We start from the raw sequence: 20435 nt of genomic DNA, 5'->3' as shown, positions 1-20435 counted from the left end.
ATGCAGTCACTAAAACTGATGCCCTCCTCATCCCCCGGGCTGATGAGCTCATAGATCGGTTGGGAGCTGCCAAATACATCAGCACGTTTGATTTGACATTTGGTTATTGACAGATTGCCTTAACGAGGGGGCCAAGGATGCCCCTCCCACATTCCAGAGGTTGGTCAACCAGATGTTGACTGAGCTGAATGACTTCAGGCCGCACACCTGGATGACATTGCAGTGTTCAGTTCCACTTGGGAGGAACACTGCAGCACCTCTGCAGAGAGTTGTAGGCCCTGCTAAAGGCAGGCTTCACTATTAAGACAAGCAAGAGCCAAATAGGACAGGGTTCAGTGGTGTATTTGGGATACCAGGTAGGGAGTGGCCTGATGACACCCATACAGCCAAACATTGACACCATTCTGGCTTGGGAGCCTCCCAAGCCCCAGACTGAGGTGAGGGCCTGTTTAGGCCTCACTGGCTATTACAGGAGGTTTGTCAATGTATATGGCACTATTGTTGTCCCCTTGAATGAGTTAACTTCCAAGAAGCAACCAAAGAAGATGATCTGGACAGAGGCTTGCCAGACCGCTTTTGATTCCCTGAAGGCTGCCATGTGCAAAGTACCTGTGCTGAAGGCACCTGACTACTCCAAGGAGTTTGCTGGGCAAAGAGATGCCTCAGAGCATGGTTTAGGAGCAGTACTCTCACAGCTTAATGAAGAGGGACTAGATCAACCTGTAGCCTACATTAGCAGGAGGTTACTTCCCAGGGAACGTAGGTGGAGTGCAATAGAGCGTGAAGCGTTTGCTGTGGTTTGGGCGCTGAAGAAGCTAAGACCCTACTTGATTGGGGCTTACTTCTGGGTTCCGACCGACCACAGACCCCTCAGATGCAGGATTAATGCAGATGCGCAGTTGAGGTGGTCCATTTCCCTACAGGGATGGACTTTACGGTGGAACACCGCCCTGGTACAGAACACGCCAATGCTAATGGTCTGTCCAGATTCCTCCACCTTAGTGATGAGAACTCCCTGGGTAGTTTCTCCCCACTTTCAGCTGGGGGGAACAGGTGTTAGACTTGGCATCCTTGGTGTGGTCTCCTCTAACTTTTTGCCTCTGTTTCCCAGGTTGTTGATGCGTGCTGGACTCTGTTTTTGCTGTTTTTGTTACTCTGAGCACATTACCACTGCTATCCAGTGCTAAAGTGCAAGTGCTGCTGTGTAAAATGTATATGAATTGACTTTTCATGATTGCCATATTTGATTTACTAGTAAGTCCCTAGTACAGTGCACTAGAGGTGCCCAGGGCCTGTCAATCAAATGCTACTAGTGGGTCTCCAGCACTGGTTGTGTCACCCACATAAGTAGCCCTGTAAACATGGCTCAGACCTGCCACTGCAGTGTCTGTCTGTGCAGTTTTGAACTGCCAATTCGACTTGGAAAGTGTACCCACTTGCTAGGCCTAAACCTTCCCTTTTTATATATGTAAGACACCCCTGAGGTAGGCCCTAAGGTAGGCCCTAGGTAGCCCCATGGGCAGGATGCAGTGTATGTAAAAGGTGGGATATGTACCTATGTTGTTTACATGTCCTAACAATGAAATACTGCCAAATTTGTTTTTCACTGTTGCAAGGCCTGTCTCTCTCATAGGTTAACATGGGGGTTGCCTTTAAATATTATTAAAGTACTGATTCTCTTTGGGAGCAGATAGACATGTGGAGGTCTTGAACTCACCATTTAAAAAGACAATTTAAAAATACATCTTTAGGTGAAGTTGGTTTTTAGATTGGGTTTTTGAAAATGGCAAGAACTGAAAATCCACGCAAAGACAGCCGTGCAGCGAAATTTTTGACGCACCCTTCGTGACGCAGCTGAAATCAACGCTCCACCTGCATTGTGGCTGGAAGATCGATGCAACACGACTGGGGAAACGACACACAACACCCGCTAACGGAGGCTGATAAAGACGCAAATCCCACGCAGCACAGTTTTGTGATACCATATGACCGGATTTTCAACGCAACGCTGGGCGGGGAAAAATCAATGCAACAGCTGCCTAGACCCTAGGTGGCTGTCTAGATCTATAATATCAATCAAGGTGCACTGTTCCACACTAGAGAAAAATAAGGCAACCTATGTTTGTACTGAGTATCCTCAGGAGAGCCCTCAAGCACCCACTTGGGTGACTGGTATCATCATCGGGCTTACTCCTCGCCAGACTGGTGCTGCAATGCCTGGCGGGCAACCCAGCATTCTGGGTGGCACTCAACCATAGTGATATAGTTGGCAACACGGGTCTGTAAAAATTAAATAAAGCAAGGAGAGTGTAGAAAACAAGACAGAATGCTTAAAATGAGCTCTGACCCTAAGCTATTATTTTTAATGCGATAGAGGAAGGGTTCAGGCCAAGATTAAAAACAGAGATTTAAGAATGTTAACTGGAAATAATGTACCAGGACATTCTATGATAAGGGAAGGTAGTTTACCTAATCCTACATGGTCAACATGTTTCGCGTCTATGGCTGGTCACAAGGTGATCCCGTGACGCTTCTTCAGGACCCACGAAAAAACTGTCTTTAATTATTAAACTACTTCTCCTATGTGTCAGTAATTAATTAAGTGCATTTATAGTCACTTACAGAGTAGGAGACAAAGTATGTCTATATCAGTTGGTCAGTACAGTCGCCCATCCCTTATTAGTGATTGGGCTCCTTAGGTCTGCGCTAGCATCAACCAAGGAGAGTAAATTTTGTAACTTCCTTAGTTAGTCCGGGGACCTACCCCTGCCGCGCGCCTGTCTAGATCGACACACCACTCACTCGCGGGAGAGAAGAAACAATGCACCCTGACCCTACTGGAGGAGGAATGATGCACGTTCCCTCTTGCGGGTGAGAAATCGACACATCGCTGGCCTTTTTCAACGCACACTCGCCCGTGCAGCTTTATTTTGACGATACCCAGGTACTTTTGTGGAAGAACAGCGATCTCCCTGTTTTCTAAGGATTAAGGCTCTTTTTCTTTTAAAAATTCTTATCTTGACTTGTGTATGTTGGATTTTTGTAGTTTTGGTCTTGTTTTGTTTAAATAAATATTACCCGTTTTCTTAAACCTGTGTTGTTTCATTTTGTAGTATTTTCACTGAGTTACTGAGTGTGTTGGTACAAATACTTTACACATTGATTCTGAAGCTAAGCCTACCTGCTAGTGGCAAGCTACCAAGGGGGAGAGTGGGAGGTAACTGAGGGTGATTCTCCTTTACCCTGACTAGAGTGAGGGTCCTTGCTTGAACAGGGGGTAACCTGACTGCCAACCAAAGACCCCATTTCTGACAGTGAAGATCAGGTACATCCAAATAGCAGAAAATGAATAAAGGTAATCCATGTTTTATGGCGGTAGTGCCATCTGTATGGTAGTACCAATAGGAGGCTTTAAACGTGTTTATAAATACAGATCCTGATCTGATATATAAAAAAATCAATGCTACAACAATATAGAAGTGTGATCCTTCCTTCCCCTATGTTGTGCCGACGTACTTTTTGGTGGGACTGTGCAGTGGGAGCCACCTTCTTCAGGGCACACAAGGTAGTAGTAGTACAGTGTCTGTAGTGACTGCAACCAGGGCATGATCTATAGGCTGAAAAAATGAAGGAAACTAAGTACATAACAAAAGAGTTCAAAGCACATCAAAGTGACATGTCTCTAGTTGCTCCAATACATCCAGCTGTAGAAAAATAAAGATAAAAAAGGGATAAAAGCCCCTACCCATAAGGGATCATGTATTGTGTAGAGCCTAAGGAAGCAAGGCATCATCTCATGCTAATTAAACATGTTGTAGAAATGCACTAATGCTCAATGACCCAAACAGTAAAACACCTTCACCTGCAACTGCATAGGCATACCTATATCCCAATACAGATGATACCTCTATAGTTATCCTTACTCACAAAGTCCACAGGAGGTGAGCATCGAAGATGAGATTCTAAAATAATCAAACATACAGCTGTTAAGTTGTTTCTTAACAAATGGTGCAGACAGAGAAAGATTACTTAAAGCCCACTTAGGGGGTAACCTACCCTTGTAACACAAAAACCTAAAATACAGTAAGGCTAGGTACTCGATACAGAATATTCTGAGCATATCTGAACCCACTATGCCACCAGGGAGGGTCATGGGACATCAAAATACGGAAGTGCTCAAATCCTAGCACAAACTAAAAAATTGACTGGTAAGGCTGACAAGAAAATACATATGTAGAAAATAAGGTCTGTCCAAGCAGGCCAGGGGATCATGGGATAGCATGCCAAACAGAAAATAAATAAATCAGTGGTAAAATCCCTGCAAAGAAAAAATGGCCGTGGTGGCTAAGACAAGTTAAAGATGGCAACAAAAAGAGGCTACAACGAACTAAGAACCACTTGATTCCACTCAACTACCCCCGTATCGGCAACCAGCCCCTGTCACCAGGTACTGATATTCCTAAACACGGCCCCTCCAAACAGCAAACATTGGTAGCATATACATAAAGAGTGCACCAGACAGCTAAAGGAAGAACGAGGTTGAAAATAACAGCCTATTATCTAGAGCGGGACCCAGTCGAGCTGATGCTTACCTGTACCTTGGTCTCAAAAAGGAACCTCTGGGTGTAAGTCAAAGGGAATGCATGGTGTCCTGGAAAATGCTGCTTGGTGAAGGGCAGGAAAAGCTCAGAGAGAAAGAAGCTGGGTTCTCAGGCCAAGGAAGTCATCGTCGTTGATGGGGTGCTGGTAGCTGTGGAGCCCGGTGAAGATCCCTAACTTCAGGCTCAGATGTTTTCTGAAGCTGAGATTCACCCCAGAGGGTGAGGCTGCAAGCTGTAGCAAATGAGGGATCCACGATGCCGGATACCATTGCCAGGAAGTTCTGCTGCAAAACATTTGCTATTGCTGGGAACAATGTAGCAGGAGCTGCAGTGAACTCAATCCCACTGACAATGCACCGTTGTTGGATCAGCTTACATGTAGGTCCCAGTTTCCCATCGGTTCACAGTTTTTGCTGAAAAAGTTTCTGTCACAGGTTTTGGATTTAGTATGAGGAGGCCATTTTAACACCACAACAAGGGTCCAGGACCTGATGGCAGCACTTGGGGGCTCAGACACATTCCAGCAGGGATCAGTGCAAGCAGGAAGGTAAGTTGCTGGGTCTGTGGAGATTATTGTGTCCCTGTGGCTCACTCAGAAAAACAACCAGCTAGCGCTTGAAGTGACTCTGGTGATCCTGAGTTTAAAGTGCAGGTTCAGTCTTCCTTTCTCAGGCAGCAGGGCAGCAGGGCAGCAGGGCAGCAGGGCAGCAGGGCAGCAGGGCAGTCCTTCCAACAGCAGGGCAGCAGGGCAGTTATTCCAGCAGTGCAGGAGAGCAATCCTTCTTTTGAGTCTTCCACAGGTCCAGAAGTGATCTGAAAAGTGGTTCTGGGGGCCAAATATTTGTAAATGGTGCCAGCCTTTCTGTGTAAGGGGACTCCCTGTCTTACCTCCACATCTGGTTCAACAAAAGACTAGTGTCAGGTTCATTTGTATGTGCAGTAGGCAAAGCCCTTTGAGGTGTAAGAGTGGCAAAATACAGCTCTGCCCCACAGCCATCCTGACAGGGTGTTCCCACTTGTCCACACTTAGGCCCTCATTACGACATTGGCGGGCGGCAAGATCGGACCGCCGGGCGGCCGCCAATGCGGCCGCACCCCCGCCGTAGCCATTTGGAGATCCCAGCTGAGCCGGTGGGCGGAAACCTAGTTTCCGCCCGCTGGCCCAGCGGGGATCTCGGCCGCAACACAGGAGCCGGCTCCAAATGGAGCCGGCGGTGTTGCGGCCGTGTGACGGGTGCAGTTGCACCCGTCGCGCTTTTCACTGTCTGCTATGCAGACAGTGAAAAGCTGCACGGGCCCTGTCAGGGGGCCCGCTACTCCCCGTACCGCTAGCCTTTTCCTGGTGGTTCAAACCACCAGGAAAAGGCTGGCGGTAGGGGGACTCGTAATCCCCTGGGCAGCGCTGCCCTGGCGGATTACTACCGCCGGGGCCATTGTGGCAGGAAACCGCCGGCCCCGGCGGTGCGACCGCGGGGAAGCACCGCCAGCCTGTTGGCGGTGTTTTCGTCATTACAGCCCTGGCGGTCTTGTACCGCCAGGGTTGTAATGACCCCCTTAGTCTCCTTTGTGTCACTGGGTAGAATAAAAAATTGCACCAGCAGAGCCATTTACAGTCATATGACACTGGTGAAGATACAAGTAGTTGAGGCAAGAAAATGCCACTTTCTAAAAGAGGCATTTTCAGAATTGTGATTTAAAATCTGACTTTACCATTAAAGAGATGTTTAAATTATAATTAATTTGCATCTAAATAGTTTATCCCTATCTACTCCTAATCCAAAGGTAACACTTATTAAATGTCATAATGAAACCCAGTGTTAGTCAAAGGGAGAGAGAGGCTGTACCACACAGAAAAATAACATCAATCAACATCAAAATAACAATAATTTCCACTCCCAAGACATTTAGGGGCATATTTATACTCCGTCTGCGCTGAATGTGCGTCAAACATTTTTACTCACATTTAGCGCAAACCTTGCCCCATATTTAAACTTTGAAGCCTGAGCCCGAGGACGTCAAAATTCTGCCGTGTGTGTCATTTTTTGGATGCAGCAACCCGCCTTGCGTTAATCATATGCAAGGTAGGCGTTCCTGTCCAAAAAAAGACTTAAACAGCAGTGCGTCGTATTTATGCTTTCAGCAAAAATGACGCACGGCCAGAAGGCAGAGACGGAAAATGACGCACACCCTGATTTGCGTCAAAATCTAACGCCTGGGTCAGGGCAGGCATTAAAATGGGGCAAACACACCTGTATTTAATCAGAACACACAGAAGCAACAGCAGAGCAGCAGGGCAGCAAAAGAGAGACATGGAGGGGCTTCTAATTTAGCGTGCACGCAGAGCCCAGCAACAACAACAGCAGCTACCACAACACCAGCAGGGACCCCAAAGGCAGCGCAGAAGGCAGGAGAGAATATTCCCCCCCAGAACAACCCTTCTGGGCCTCAGGGAACATGACATCATCCAGAGGTACAGGTTGAACTGGCAGGCCATTCAGCAGCTGCTGCGCAACATAGAGCCACAGTTGGCACCCACCTTGCTGACACCCCGCACCATCCCAACAGAAACCAAGCTGCTTGCCGTACTTCACATGCTGGCAAGTGGCTCTTTTCAAACAACTGGTGCCCTGGTTGCCGGAATATCACAGCCATCATTCTCTGCCTTTCTGCCCAAAGTACTGGATGCCATCATTGGACTCACACTCCGCCACATCTGCTTCCCTAACACACTGCAGAAGCAGCAGGAAACAAAACAGGGGGTCTACCTCATTAGTGGCTTCCCACACGTCCTTGGTGCAATCGACTACACACATGTACGCCTTGTGCCACCTGCTGCAACTGAACACCTCTACTGCAACAGGAAGCACACACATTCCATCAATGTGCAAGCCATTGTCGATTACCAAGGACTGATCACCAACATCGTGGCAAAATATCCTGGGAGTGTACATGACTCATTCATTTTCCGTCACAGCACCATCAATCAACACCTCCAGGATGGACGGTATGGCAATGGACTACTTGTTGGTAAGTACAAAAACCTACTTATATACACACTGCACAGCAACACCCTAGGACACACAACACATACACCGCAACAGCAACATGTCGACAGGAACACACTGAGGTTGTGACATCGCTAGCCATGTTTCATAGGTCACCATTGAACCTGTCACACATCTGAAATTACTGTACAGCCCAATGTTAAGACGTCAATGATCACAAAGTTTGGAGTGTGTTGCCTAAATGTCACCTTGCAAATTGTAAGCGTCTCAATTATGTTTACATTACTCCATTGCAGAAGTCCAAAGGTATGTGATGTCCAGGGTACATTGATATGAACGTGTTAACAACACTGTCAATTTTAACCTGTGTATGGAACTATCATCTCACCCCCAGTGAAGACACAGGGACACCTGTATCACAAGTCACAATGCTAGGGAGGGCACACTGTACTGCAAATCCCAAAACATACTGCTGACAACGGGTCAGCAGCCAAATACTCGTCCAGCCAAGGAAACAACACAATGCGGATGGTACATCCTACAAGCCTAGAATGCAACACAATAACACAAACGAGTCACAGACAACACAAGACAACTACTCCCATGCAAGCTGATATAAATGGGGCAAGCTACATCAACATGATCCCATTCATTTTCTCTTTCAGCTGATCAGGGGTATGGGATCCAGCCATGGATTATGACACCTATTGGCAACCCAAGTACTGCAGCAGAGCGTGCTACAATGACTCACATTGGAGGACACGCACCATAGTCGAGAGGACCTTCGGCATCCTCAAGTCGAGATTCAGGTGCCTCGACATCACTGGTGGTAGCCTTCTATATTCCCCTGAAATGGTCTGTAAGATCATTCTAACATGTGCCATCCTGCACAACATTTGCATAGGAAGGAACATTCCCCTCCTGGAACCAGAGCCACACATGCCTGAAGAGGAGGAAGAGGAGGATGCTGGCCTGCAACATGAGGGGGAACAACAAAACACAGCCGCTGGATTGCGTAGGCACCAACATATTGTGAACAATTTCTTTTAAATATAATCACCATCACCACTTTATGAACTAATGTAAATAAACACCGATAATAATCACCATATCATGGTCTGGCTAATCATTTTTGCTCACCTTTATCTCTAACTATCAGAATAAGAGTGTTGCCTCATGGAGCATTGCTGATATACCGATCAGGACACAGAAAATCCCAGAGCAATTGTGATGCGTATCATACAACAGTCACATACACACACACTGTAAATGACATATATCCTGCACATTTCACCTTTGAAGGGCAATAGCAGAGGACCACACCTATTTCACACATACATGTTGGAAACATGGTTCATCGCAGCATATGGCACACATCTAAGACACCATCACTCAATAAGGGGAAAACAAGCCTCATACATGAGGTAGTTGATGTGCTTTTGCATCAGTAACAGGAATGTATGACCAGACCCTTGACAGCAGTAAGTCCAATTGCATCCAATCTTTGCAAGGACTATCTGTGACTAGAGTTCCATATAAGCAGAACATAGACAGCACAAGTGCTACACATATGACAATCATTGCGCACATGACATTCCATGTACATGTCAGCCCATTTCCTAACTCCTGACACACCCATGCACCTGGTCACAACCCACCTGTATGAAGAGGTCCCTGGAATAGTCTTTTGTGTACCCCGATATTCCCTCCTCTACACACACAGACTAACAATAGTAATCCAGTGTGCTACACCCTTTCCTATGGTATACCATTGTCGTAGTAAATCTGACTGCATGGACGTCAGGTCAATTAATACACTGGCTTGTAGTTTCTAAGCCCTGTTATCACCTGTAGATTGCTTCCCGTGTGAAAGGTACTGTTGGCCATTTGAATGCAAATCTCACCCACAGGACTTGTGAGAAACTGATGCAGCCCACACCTGTGATCACCTCCATGCACACCACCCATTTCAACATGCACTGCCCCTGCTGATGCCTAGAACAGCATATAAGTTGCCATTTTGCCAAATACACAGTTAAGCATTGCTATTAATGAAGCAGTGTAACAGAGCCCTTGGGTTCATGTGTCACCTTCAAAAACACAGGACATACACAGTTTTACATGTCAACTGTCTAGTTCTTCCTCCAAACAGTCTTAGTCAGACCACTGGTTATGTAACTTGTTAAATTGCTGGATCCTGATTGACCCTGCATCCTGTCAGCGTGACTGGCATCTGTCTGTGTGTCACCCTAAAGATTCCCTGTGGCTACATATGTACCACACTTGCTTTACCAAACCTCTCATTCCTCAGAGGGTATTTTGTCATGGGCTTCATCAATGCATACCCAAATACATTGTATAGCATCATCTGCCTTTTAATTGTACCATATTTGTTAAATTGTCTTTGAATACCAAAATCATGGCCCATCCCTTGCCTGGGTCTCATTAATGCATGAACGACAAAGTGTGACAGTGTCCCAGGGCCATATGCAAGGATTGGGTACGGGGCCTCCAGCAGAACCAGCAACCTCTGATAATGTCCATGAAAAGTCCACAGATGTTAGGACCCTGACAGTTCGCACGCTGAATTACATTGCTCACAACATATTGATGGGCCGTGTGTGGTGAATAGCTGTGAAAATAATCAGCACAGAGACTATGATGTTCCCAGATGCAGTGGGAATTTCAGAGGCCAACCTGTGTACAAATGTTGTAATGACACCTGCTGGAACATGACACCTGAGACATGATCTCACTCAGCACACCAAGGTTGCCCTGTTGACAGTCTCATTAAACGTCTTCAGTGACAGGGTGGGACCATCCCCATGTAGGTTCTCATGTCCTCATTGACTTTACGCACATTGATCTCCGAAGGATACTCAGTAGATACAGGAATAGCTGCCACTGACTCATGATGAGACCTGGACGTAACTGTGACAACATACACCCCTAAAAATATACAGGATCAACATTGGACCACACACATGAACAAGACACCTATGTGCAATTGATCACTGGAAGTATGTGGACATGTGCTGCCTCGTATGCTGGTCCACCACAACCACTGGAGAGTTGTGGCTCAGTTATATGACCTCAACTGTGGCGTCATAATACATTTGTGGTTCACCTTTGGCTGTCTGGGCCAATTACATGGTACCCACTTCGTTAATGCATGTGCCTGACTCACTGTGGGATTCACCAACAAGTGCCTAGGAAGCAGTTACCAAAAATCTAGGACAAAGGATGGTGAAATTGTGGACCATTGACATGAACAAGCGTCTGCAATCTATCTGGTGCATGCTTTGTCATTTGTGGTGTCTACGTTACCCAAAATCTTGGAAGTGCACACAACAGATGTTGCTACATGTATGACTAACACATGTCCTCTCTCATTTTCACAATGACTTGCATCTAAGGTATGGACACATTGACTTCACATTCATACAAGCATAATTTCAATAATGCATCTTGTGATGCACACACACTGGGTCAACAACTACATTAGTTGCCACTGCACACACATTGAGCCATAGGCATTGAGGTATTGTACTTATGTATGTCACCTTGCTATCCTCTCCTGATGCCAAACATGCCCAAATTGTGCAATACAGATATGTAGGCCACACATATGGCCATCTAGTGCGTCAGCCAACTGTCAAAATCCTGTTAAGGAAGTAGCAGGTCATGGTCCGCTGCAGTATGATGTCTCACATGTGAACATGCACCATCAACACCAAAGTGGGTGCAATCAGCCTATCGCAGTTGTGTCCCAAATGTAACATAACATAAAAATTGAAAAAATCCCCAAAACCAGTTCATGCACTGAAATTTTGACGTTTTAGCGTTATGCGTCATTTTTTCCCCGCCAATACAGATTGTGCGTCATATTTTTCGACGCACAGGAGTGAAAATTAGGCCGCATCCAAATAATTGTAAAGACTATTTACTATTATTTGGATGCGGCCTAATTTTCACTCCTGTGCGTCGGAAAATATGACGCACATTCTGTATGCGTGAAAAAATATGACGCATAACGATAAAAACGGCGGCCATTTTATGCAGGATGTGATGTAATGGGATATCCTGTTTGCAGATTATGTACAGTGGGTGTACTTTTACTTTCACTTTGCAGTCTGTGAATCTTCTAGACTCTGTGGCTGTGTTCAGAGTGTTGTCCAGTGATTTTGTGCTTTGGTGTCCTGTGTGCTATCTTACTTGTTACTTTGTGAAATAAATATTGTTGTTGTATACTGGCTGAGTGTGTTTTGTTTACAAATGTCCAATATTGTAGTGTATTTGTTGTTTGTGGGAGTCTGATGTGGGTAGTGCTGGTTTGGGGATAGTTGGGTTCCTTTAGTTGTTAAGTTTACTTTTTTTTTTTCGGACTCCTACTTTGCCCCTTTTCTCCTTTCTTCTTCTTTCTCCCCTATTCCCCTTTTCAGTGCCGAGATGTTGGGTAGGTCACGTCTTGGCAGGGTGGGTGAGGAGGAGTTGGGGGGTTTCATATGGCTGGTGTGCCATTTCCTCCCACTCATGATCGGGGCAGGGTGATACAGGGGTATCACACTGATTCGCGAAGAATCCGGTGGGGAAAGGTGTTGCATCACTTGCAGCGCTTGTATGGGAGCCAGAGGAATGACCACCAGCTGAAGCACCGCTGGGCTGACCTCATCACCAGGGAGCAAGATCTGCTGGACCACCTGGGAATAGTGATTGGTGACTCTGTTGGTGAGTACAAATCATGTAAATGTGCACGATTAAATGCTCTGTAGTGACATCAGATGATTTGTACAATATCTGCCAGCTAAGTTGCTGACTGTGTGTAATGCTGCGGAAACATACAGGGTAATTGATGCACTATGTGAAGGATCACAATTGCTAGCTGTCAGGAAGCACGTGGTCTGCAAACTTACAGGATACTTTTGCTTAATGTAATTTAGTGCTGCCTTTGTGTCAGACAACAAAACAAAATAGGAGCAAATCATGTCTATATAGGTCACATTTGCCAGTGAAGTATAGATGTGCTAAAATATTGGCAACCTTTGTTGACGCAATAGCTAGACTGACTTTAGAAACACTACATGATGCAGAAAATGAGTGCTGGCTTCACGTCAATTGATGATAGCAATGTGGCCCAGATATATGTCTCATGTGAGTCTGGTGAGTGTGTAAGGAAAGCATTCACGGAAGTTCTATGAATGTTAGGGATTATTGTGGTCCTTCATCTTTTTGGATACATGTCAGATCTGGATTTGAAAACATTGGGAAAAGGTGTAAGGTGCCCTCAGCTAACCTCTTAGACTGGTATTTGGAGTTTGTTGTGCCACATTCCAATTAGGGATGGCAGTCCAAAGGTATGCACATGGGTTCATATCTCTATGTTTGGTGCTAATCACCATTGCTGGGCCACATCAAATGAAGAAACTGCAACAACATGAGGGCTTACAAAAGTCCATGTCCCTCTGTACATTGTACCTATGTGTAATGAATGTGTCATGGCCACATAGGCTGTTTGACTGGTAATGCAGTCCTCAAGTAACCAGGCTTTGGATGTCTCTCTTGGATGCACATGATGAGACGATTACACACCATTATTATTTCTGCTCACTAAGGAAGGAGCATGTTTGCCACCACATGATAGTTAGGGTCACTGCATGTGTATAGATATGTGTGTAACTGTCACAGGAGACCCATGCTATGTACATGTTGGCCGTGATATATCAGATACAGTATCATCATGTCTGAATGGCTTTCATTACTTATGTCAGCTTACATATTGTTTTTGTCTTTGAAATTGTTGGTCAGTGCACAGATTCTGAGCACATTTCTTCCTTACATGCCTTACAGGTGGGCCGGCACCCTACACTGTGGGAGAGGTGGCTACATTTGAGGACCCGACCACTCCAGTAAGTGTTGATATGTCTGTTATGTGTTGTGTTTGATGGTGCTGTGTGATGGACTCCTGTCTGTTTAACACATTGCAAGGTGTGATGCGCTGGCCAATCATTTGTCTTGTTCCATGAGTGGGATTTCAGTTTCTCCAAATTTTTGAGTTGGCTAATGCTTATCCTATTGTATTATTTAGGGATTGTAGGTCATTCCTGTAGGCCCCGCAATGAGAACTGGGGTGAGTCATGTGGATAACGCTTGTATCAATAAGAGTCGCACTGGAACTCATCTCAGATTTAGTCAGCCTGTCAGACCCACATTCTCCCAGATTGGTACTGCAAATCGCTTTCCAACAGACTTCTGCTTCCCTATTCACCAAAGTACTTATTAAACTGTAGGTAGAACTTCCTAGCAGCATGTACTTCCACATCTAGTGCTACAAGTATGTGGAACTTGAGTGCAATGGCCTAGGTGTGCATGCTAATCATGATCATGGGTGTTCTTGTAACTCTGTGTCTGTTGTAAGTCATGCCTTACTGGAAGTATATGATGTGGACCAAGGTCTGCATTTCCTGACATGTGTGGCGCTATGATTGGTCAAGGGTTTGCAGACTCCTAATTGTTGATAGACCTTACCTGTGGTGTGTGTGTAGAGCCAAACACGTGTTGAGCTTTCTATACACTCCTGGGTGTCCATGTTGTTTGGAATTGTTTGTTGTTTCTCCACCCCCCCCCTCAAACACAGGCATGGGTTTGTGAATAGGGTACCTAGGACTGATGCTACCAGTATGTTACACATACATGTGAATAAGTGAATGTTTGGTCGGAACCTAGTATTCACACTCAGGTATGGCACATGAGTACTATACTAGCAAGTCCAATTACAACTTGCAGACCACGTGGCTTTAGTTTTTCATTCCATACACTTACATCTGTAGCCCAGGCATTGGCGGAGGATGTGCAGCATGATTGTTAGCTGGCAACTGGCAGAACTCAGATGGCAAGTTAATGCCAGTTATTACCCATCTTGTAGGTTTTGGATGTGCTATGTGTGATATGACCTTTGTAGGCTGGCCTGCCATGTACTTCCTCAGGGACATTCAATGATCTGTATGGTGATATGAACTGTTACAAGTACAGTAGATGTATTGTCTGATTTACTTCTTGTGCCATTTCAGACAATGCAGTTCCTAATGTAAATTGTTTGCCTTTGTCTTCACAGCTGCAAACATGACACCCATCCAGGTCTGTGAGTTCCAGAGGCGGGCCATGAGATACCAACATATCCTGCTGGTAGAGTCAGGGTTCAGGAGGATGGCCCATAGATACCGGAATGAACGGGCCTCTGGAGCATGGAGGGCTTTCCCACAGGGTGGCCCTACTTTGCCCACCCCAGCCACCACCAGCACAACCACCAGTTCCACCCAGGTGGCACCACCCACAGCTGGGACTGTTGTCCCAACGTCTCCAGTTGTTCCAGGCCCCAGCAGTACAACACCTTCAGGGCAGCCCACAGGCATTGGATCTACACGCCCACAAACCTCCTCCGCCGGTACCCAGACTGCCCCAGCTGCTACAGTTGACCCTGCAGCTTTCCAGGCAATGGAACGTAAGATGGACCGTGCGCTAAGGAAAATTAGTAATTGAACCGGGATGTTCGCCATATGAACAGGCGTGTGCGGTCCATAAAGCGGACCCTCCGGTGGGTCAACCTCTAGACTTTGGTATATGGACATGATTCCCTCCGCTCCCTCCTCCTTCCTTGTTCTCATACTTAGTGGGCTTAGGGGGCTTAGTGTTAGGTTAGTATATGCTGTTAGTTTAGTTAGTGTTAGTGGGTGGAGGGTCCTGAATCTTTCTATTTTTACTTATTAAGTGTGTGGATCGGTGGGTGGGGGGCTATGTTGGGGTTCTTGTGTGTTTAAAAAAAAAAATCAAAAATATCAAAATATCAAAAAATACAAAAAAATATATATTTGTTCAGGATAGTATAGTATGTGTTTAGGTTATTATCTGTTGTCCTCCATGTGTCCCGTCTCATAAGGGGGGTGGGGGGGTTGATGTTTAGAACGTTTTGTTACATGTGATAAGTAAGTTTAGGTTAGGTTAGTTAGGGACAGTTGTGGGTAATGAGTAGTCAGGGTAGATTAGGGTAGGTAAGACGTTTCCCTCAGTTTCCTCTTCTGTGATTACCATTTAATAAATATATAGTGAACCCTTTACAGTATGTGTTAAATGCTTGTTGATCATGGCCTTGGCATTAGGGTACATGAATTTTGTACTATTATATTTGTGTCCTATGCTAGAAACAAATCCCAACTGAGCTGTAAGATTGGCAGCTACCCCAGAGCTACCTTGCAAAGATTCCACCATTCGTTGCAACCACCAATCACAGTTAATATGGATCCCAACCTGTTTTTGTCAATAAGTATGTTTTCTAAGTCACAAACAGTGCTTCCAGATTTGGTATTGGGGGAACAGTTTTAGGTCTGACTGCAGTGTGATGTTCAAGGACACCCTTATAAGGTGAGTTGTCATAAGCACTCTTGTAGTATTGTCTTCATGACTCACATAGATAATTTGTGACACTGTTCAGCATGATTACCTATTTGGATGTAAACTCAGACACCTTCATTCATGCAGTTTTTGGAGTGTTTGCTTAGATTTGTATGCACTGTTATATGTGTTATTATTGCATGGTGACAACATTTTGCTGCCACTATTTTATGACTTAGATATCCCTAGAGGAAGCATTATTCTGTCCAACACAGCATGATGGTGTATGTTTTCTCACTTCATCAGATATTACCCTCAGGAAGGGCAGAGTATGATGCAATCCTGGTGACTGAGCAAATTTATCTGACTACATAATTTCAGGACAGTTGTATTGACAAGCTACGTTATTTGACAGGAGGCACATTTCAGTTATCTACTGCACAGTTGATGTGTCACATTACACAGAGTCAAATTTGTTGTGTAAGTGCTATTTATTGAAAAGTGATGTAGTGCTATATGTACATTGTCCATGATTGTGAGTCTATTATAGTGACATCTTCCATTGTGATCCTACAGAAGAGGTAAAGGAAAATGCTTTTGACATGCTGGGGTGATGTGTCAGACAGTGCAGGGGGACAGGATTTGCCAATGAGTAAGAGAGAGACAATCACTGGGCAGGCTGACAAGATATACAGTGGTTTGCAGAACAGTCTTGAGTACAGTTGTTGTAACACTGGCAAGTCACAAAACGCTGGACCTTGGTAATAGTTGGCCATGTGGCAGGGACTAGTGCTTCCGGGTACTTTTCTGTGTGAATGTGATCTGTTCCATGTCTTCTTCTTCTGATTTGTGTGTTGCCTCCTCTGTCCTTGGTGGAGGTGGTTGTGAAAGGGCAACACACACCTCAGTGTTAGAAGACGTGGAGTCAGACATCCCGGTCACTGCTACCTGTGATGGTCTTAAGGGCAGTACTGCAGCAAGGAGGATCTGCTGATTCTTAAGAATAGCAGCCACATCACGATGGTAGGCAGCCAGGTCGGCCCTGATGGGGGTCATGATTGCATTCGTGCATGCAGTGGAAGGTTTGGGGTGGGAGGTGTTGTGGCAACTCCCTTACTGCAGTGGTGAATTCCTTGACAGTTTCTTGTAGTCCTTGCAGGATGGATGTTAGGTCTTGCATAGCTGCTGCCTGATCTGCAGATTACATCATGCACGAACGCACCCCCTCTAGGCCTGCTGCCATAGTTTGCATCCCCACCCACACCTCATTGGCCAGCTCCCACTGTACCCCAACTACAGTTCTCTCAAAGCTGGTGCCTGTGTCGTCTGAGTCCTCAGCTGTATTGGAGCTGGCAGGTCTTACAATTGGGGTGGTGGATGGATCCTCTGTGATGGCTGCTTGTTCTGTGCTCCTCCTTGTGACTGAAGGTAGGGTCTGGAGGGTTCCAAGGACATCTTGGATGGTCTGCTGGGGAATGTTTGGGGTACAATTAGTGTGTGTGTGTTGTGGCATTTGTGATGTGACATGCCTGCCTTGTGATGATTTCACATTGTGATCTTGTTTCATGTTCATTGCTCCAGTCTTTCAGATGGGCATTCTCCCAGGCCTATGCCCCACCTGCATGTCACATGTATTGTGGTAAGTTATTAGACTTGTCGGCATCATCTCCTCTAGGTGTTGGTTTAGGCCAAATAATGAATTGCCACCTTCTTGTCCTGCTCAACCCTCCGTCTACATCCATTCTCATGGTGAGACCTTTCACTGGCTGTGGGTGCTCTGATGGCACTAGCAGCACACTTAACAATCTGGACCTGCCCCAGTCTCTGATCTTTCACATCCACTTATATGTAGTTGACATGTAGCATATCCTATGCAAAGCATTGTTATGGTACGATATGGATGTTGGCATTGGTAATGTGTACAGCTGATGTTAGGTAATGTGTGGTACATTGGATTGCCCTTATAGTCATAGCAGTGTCCTATTTCCTCCTCTGACTGTGCAGGTGTATGTCAGTGACCAGTTACATGTGTCCTCCCCCTCAATGCTGTCGTCTGAGCAGTATGCCATTTGGGATGTTACATTGTGACCCAGGCACAGGATGGACCCTGACATATGCAGCATGGGTGTGACCTTAGTGCTGTGTAGCTCCTAATGTTGATGACATTGGCTGATGTTTGTGACAACTATGGCCATTGACATTTGACAGGACTGGAGCCTTTGTCTTGTTTCAGGGGATTATTGGAGTTGTCATCCTTAACCCTCTAATTTAGGTGTGTATGATCCATGGGGAAGTTACTGCCATTGGCTACTTGAGCTGCACACAGAGCGGAGGTGGTAGTGGCAACTGGTGTCACTGTTACATTCCAGTTGTCGGTATGACTAGAGGTTGTTAATTGGGCCCTAGTTAATGTAGGAGGTATAGTGGCTGACGTGTGCGAGGATGTCAGTTTGACGCTGTGCCCTTCCCTCCTGGCGTGGCTTTACCTTTGCTCCATCGTTGGCATGGCAGCATGCCCCCATGGGACTGTTGTTGGTGTAGTGTTATAGTGAGCCCCAGCTTCTCTCTGTGCAGGCCATGCCCACGTCATACCCCTTTACCCATGCCACTCCATGTATATGATGACTTCCATGCATTTTGTGGTCCGTATCCCCCCCGCTTACAGTTGACATTAGGGCATTATAATTCCCCATGCGACTTACCCTGCATGTGTGTCTGGTAGTCTGCGCTGTCCTGTCCTTGAATCCCTGTGACGATCTCCTCAGGGATGACGGCTGCGATCATCTCCTCCATGTGGTCCAGGGGCTCCTGGTGTGCTGGACTCCCACCTCCAGTCTGCAGTGCTGCCTTCCTGTTCCTGGCCATCTTTTCCTTGGTCCTGCGCTTGCAGTCATGCCAGTGTTTCTTGCACTCGATGACTGTTCTGTGTACTTCTGCCACACTGTTGATCTTGTCAACAATTTGTTGCCATATTGCCTCTCTCCTACTGATTGGCAACTTTGAGGTGACAAACAGTTGGTGCTGGTGTTCCGTCACCTCTTTAACCAGAATTTCCTGTTCCTCTGCACTGAAGCTACACTTTCTTTTCTTCTTAAAAGTGTCCTGGTTCTTGTGTGGGTCCTCCTGGCTAGTTCCTGGTCTGTTGTCATCTTCCTGGGGTCTGTACAGGCATCTGGGATCCATTTTGGCTCTCCTCTGCTGAAATGGCTGTGTTCGCAGGAAATTGTGACGCTATTGCATCAAAAAACGCCGCATATCCGGTGTGCGGTGTCGTAAATCGACCCACAGTCATTTCCGCTGTGTTAACGTCGTTTTGCTTTACGACTTGACGCTGCGGTGTGCGTAAAAAAAAATTACTTACACCTGTGGTTTGCGCCGCCGGCCTTGAAAGTATAAATTTGATGCCCGCACGGAGCACCAAAATGGCGTTAGCTGGCAGTAATATGTTTGACGCAAAACTGCGCTGGCACAGTTTTGCGTCAAAAAGTATAAATATGGGCCTTAGAATGTAAGTATTCATTTCCTACTTTTCAATACCATGCACCCTGCCATAGGAGCTGTTAGGGCTTACCTTACCTTAGGGATCCTTATGACTTAAAAAGGAAAGTTTAGGCCTGGGAAAATGATGATTTTTGCCAGGTCAAAAAGGAAAGTTAAAACTAAGCTACATGCTGCAGTGGTAACTCTGAGGCACGTTTAAAGTGCTACTTTAGTGGGTGGTACAATGAGAGCTATATGCCCATCACTAGGTCCATCTATCCTGGGAATCTCTAGAACAACAAATAAATATTTCACAACGCCTGACGTTTCTAAGAGAACAATTAATGTTCAATTGGGAGAAGTTAATCACACACTTCTCACTCAGGCTTTCATTTTTGTGATCTGTATTAACTGGTCAATTTATCTATGGTGAATTTAAAGAAGATTTGTTAACATAAAAACATATCGGGCTACACATTTGTCTTTATGATTTGTGATACGTACAGTGTTAAATGTATCAATGCCAAAACGCCTAGTCTACTCCTAAATTAAGCCTGACTGTTCAATCAAGTCTACCACTAGAAGGTCAAGAGAAAGAGGCTAAAGGTGTCTGCACTACCACTCAAAGCAACGTAATGCAGGGCCCTGGGGTGAGAGGGGAAGAGCAATCCCAAACACTGAAACTGCCAAGTACTTCCCACCCTGACCATACACTGGAGAAGAGGCCTGTCACCCTGGTGTCCTATAGACATATAAGAATCCCCCTGGATATCAATGGGATTCTTCACTTTCATTACATCATGCCTAACTATATAAGAGGCATACGAATGAATGGGCCCAGTTACTGCAGGATGTGCAGCAGTTGTCCTGTACTAACGATTACGATGCTATGTCCAGGCCAGGTGGGTTGTCTTACATGTGACTCTGGAGTGACCCTCTTCCTGTTTGCGGATGGTTTCTTCCT

General features: G+C 45.8%; 1 protein-coding gene across 2 annotated transcripts in view; it reads right to left on the bottom strand.

The window, feature by feature from the left end:
- Positions 1–20435, bottom strand: part of DIPK2B (divergent protein kinase domain 2B) — a 359981-nt gene that overhangs the window by 186101 nt on the left and 153445 nt on the right. The gene's annotated exons all lie outside the window — the stretch shown is intronic.

This window comes from Pleurodeles waltl, chromosome 8 (assembly GCF_031143425.1).
Source record: "Pleurodeles waltl isolate 20211129_DDA chromosome 8, aPleWal1.hap1.20221129, whole genome shotgun sequence".
In the NCBI taxonomy this organism is placed as follows: domain Eukaryota; kingdom Metazoa; phylum Chordata; class Amphibia; order Caudata; family Salamandridae; genus Pleurodeles; species Pleurodeles waltl.
Note: the sequence above shows the minus strand (reverse complement) of the source record. Positions and strands in the feature narration are given on the sequence as shown.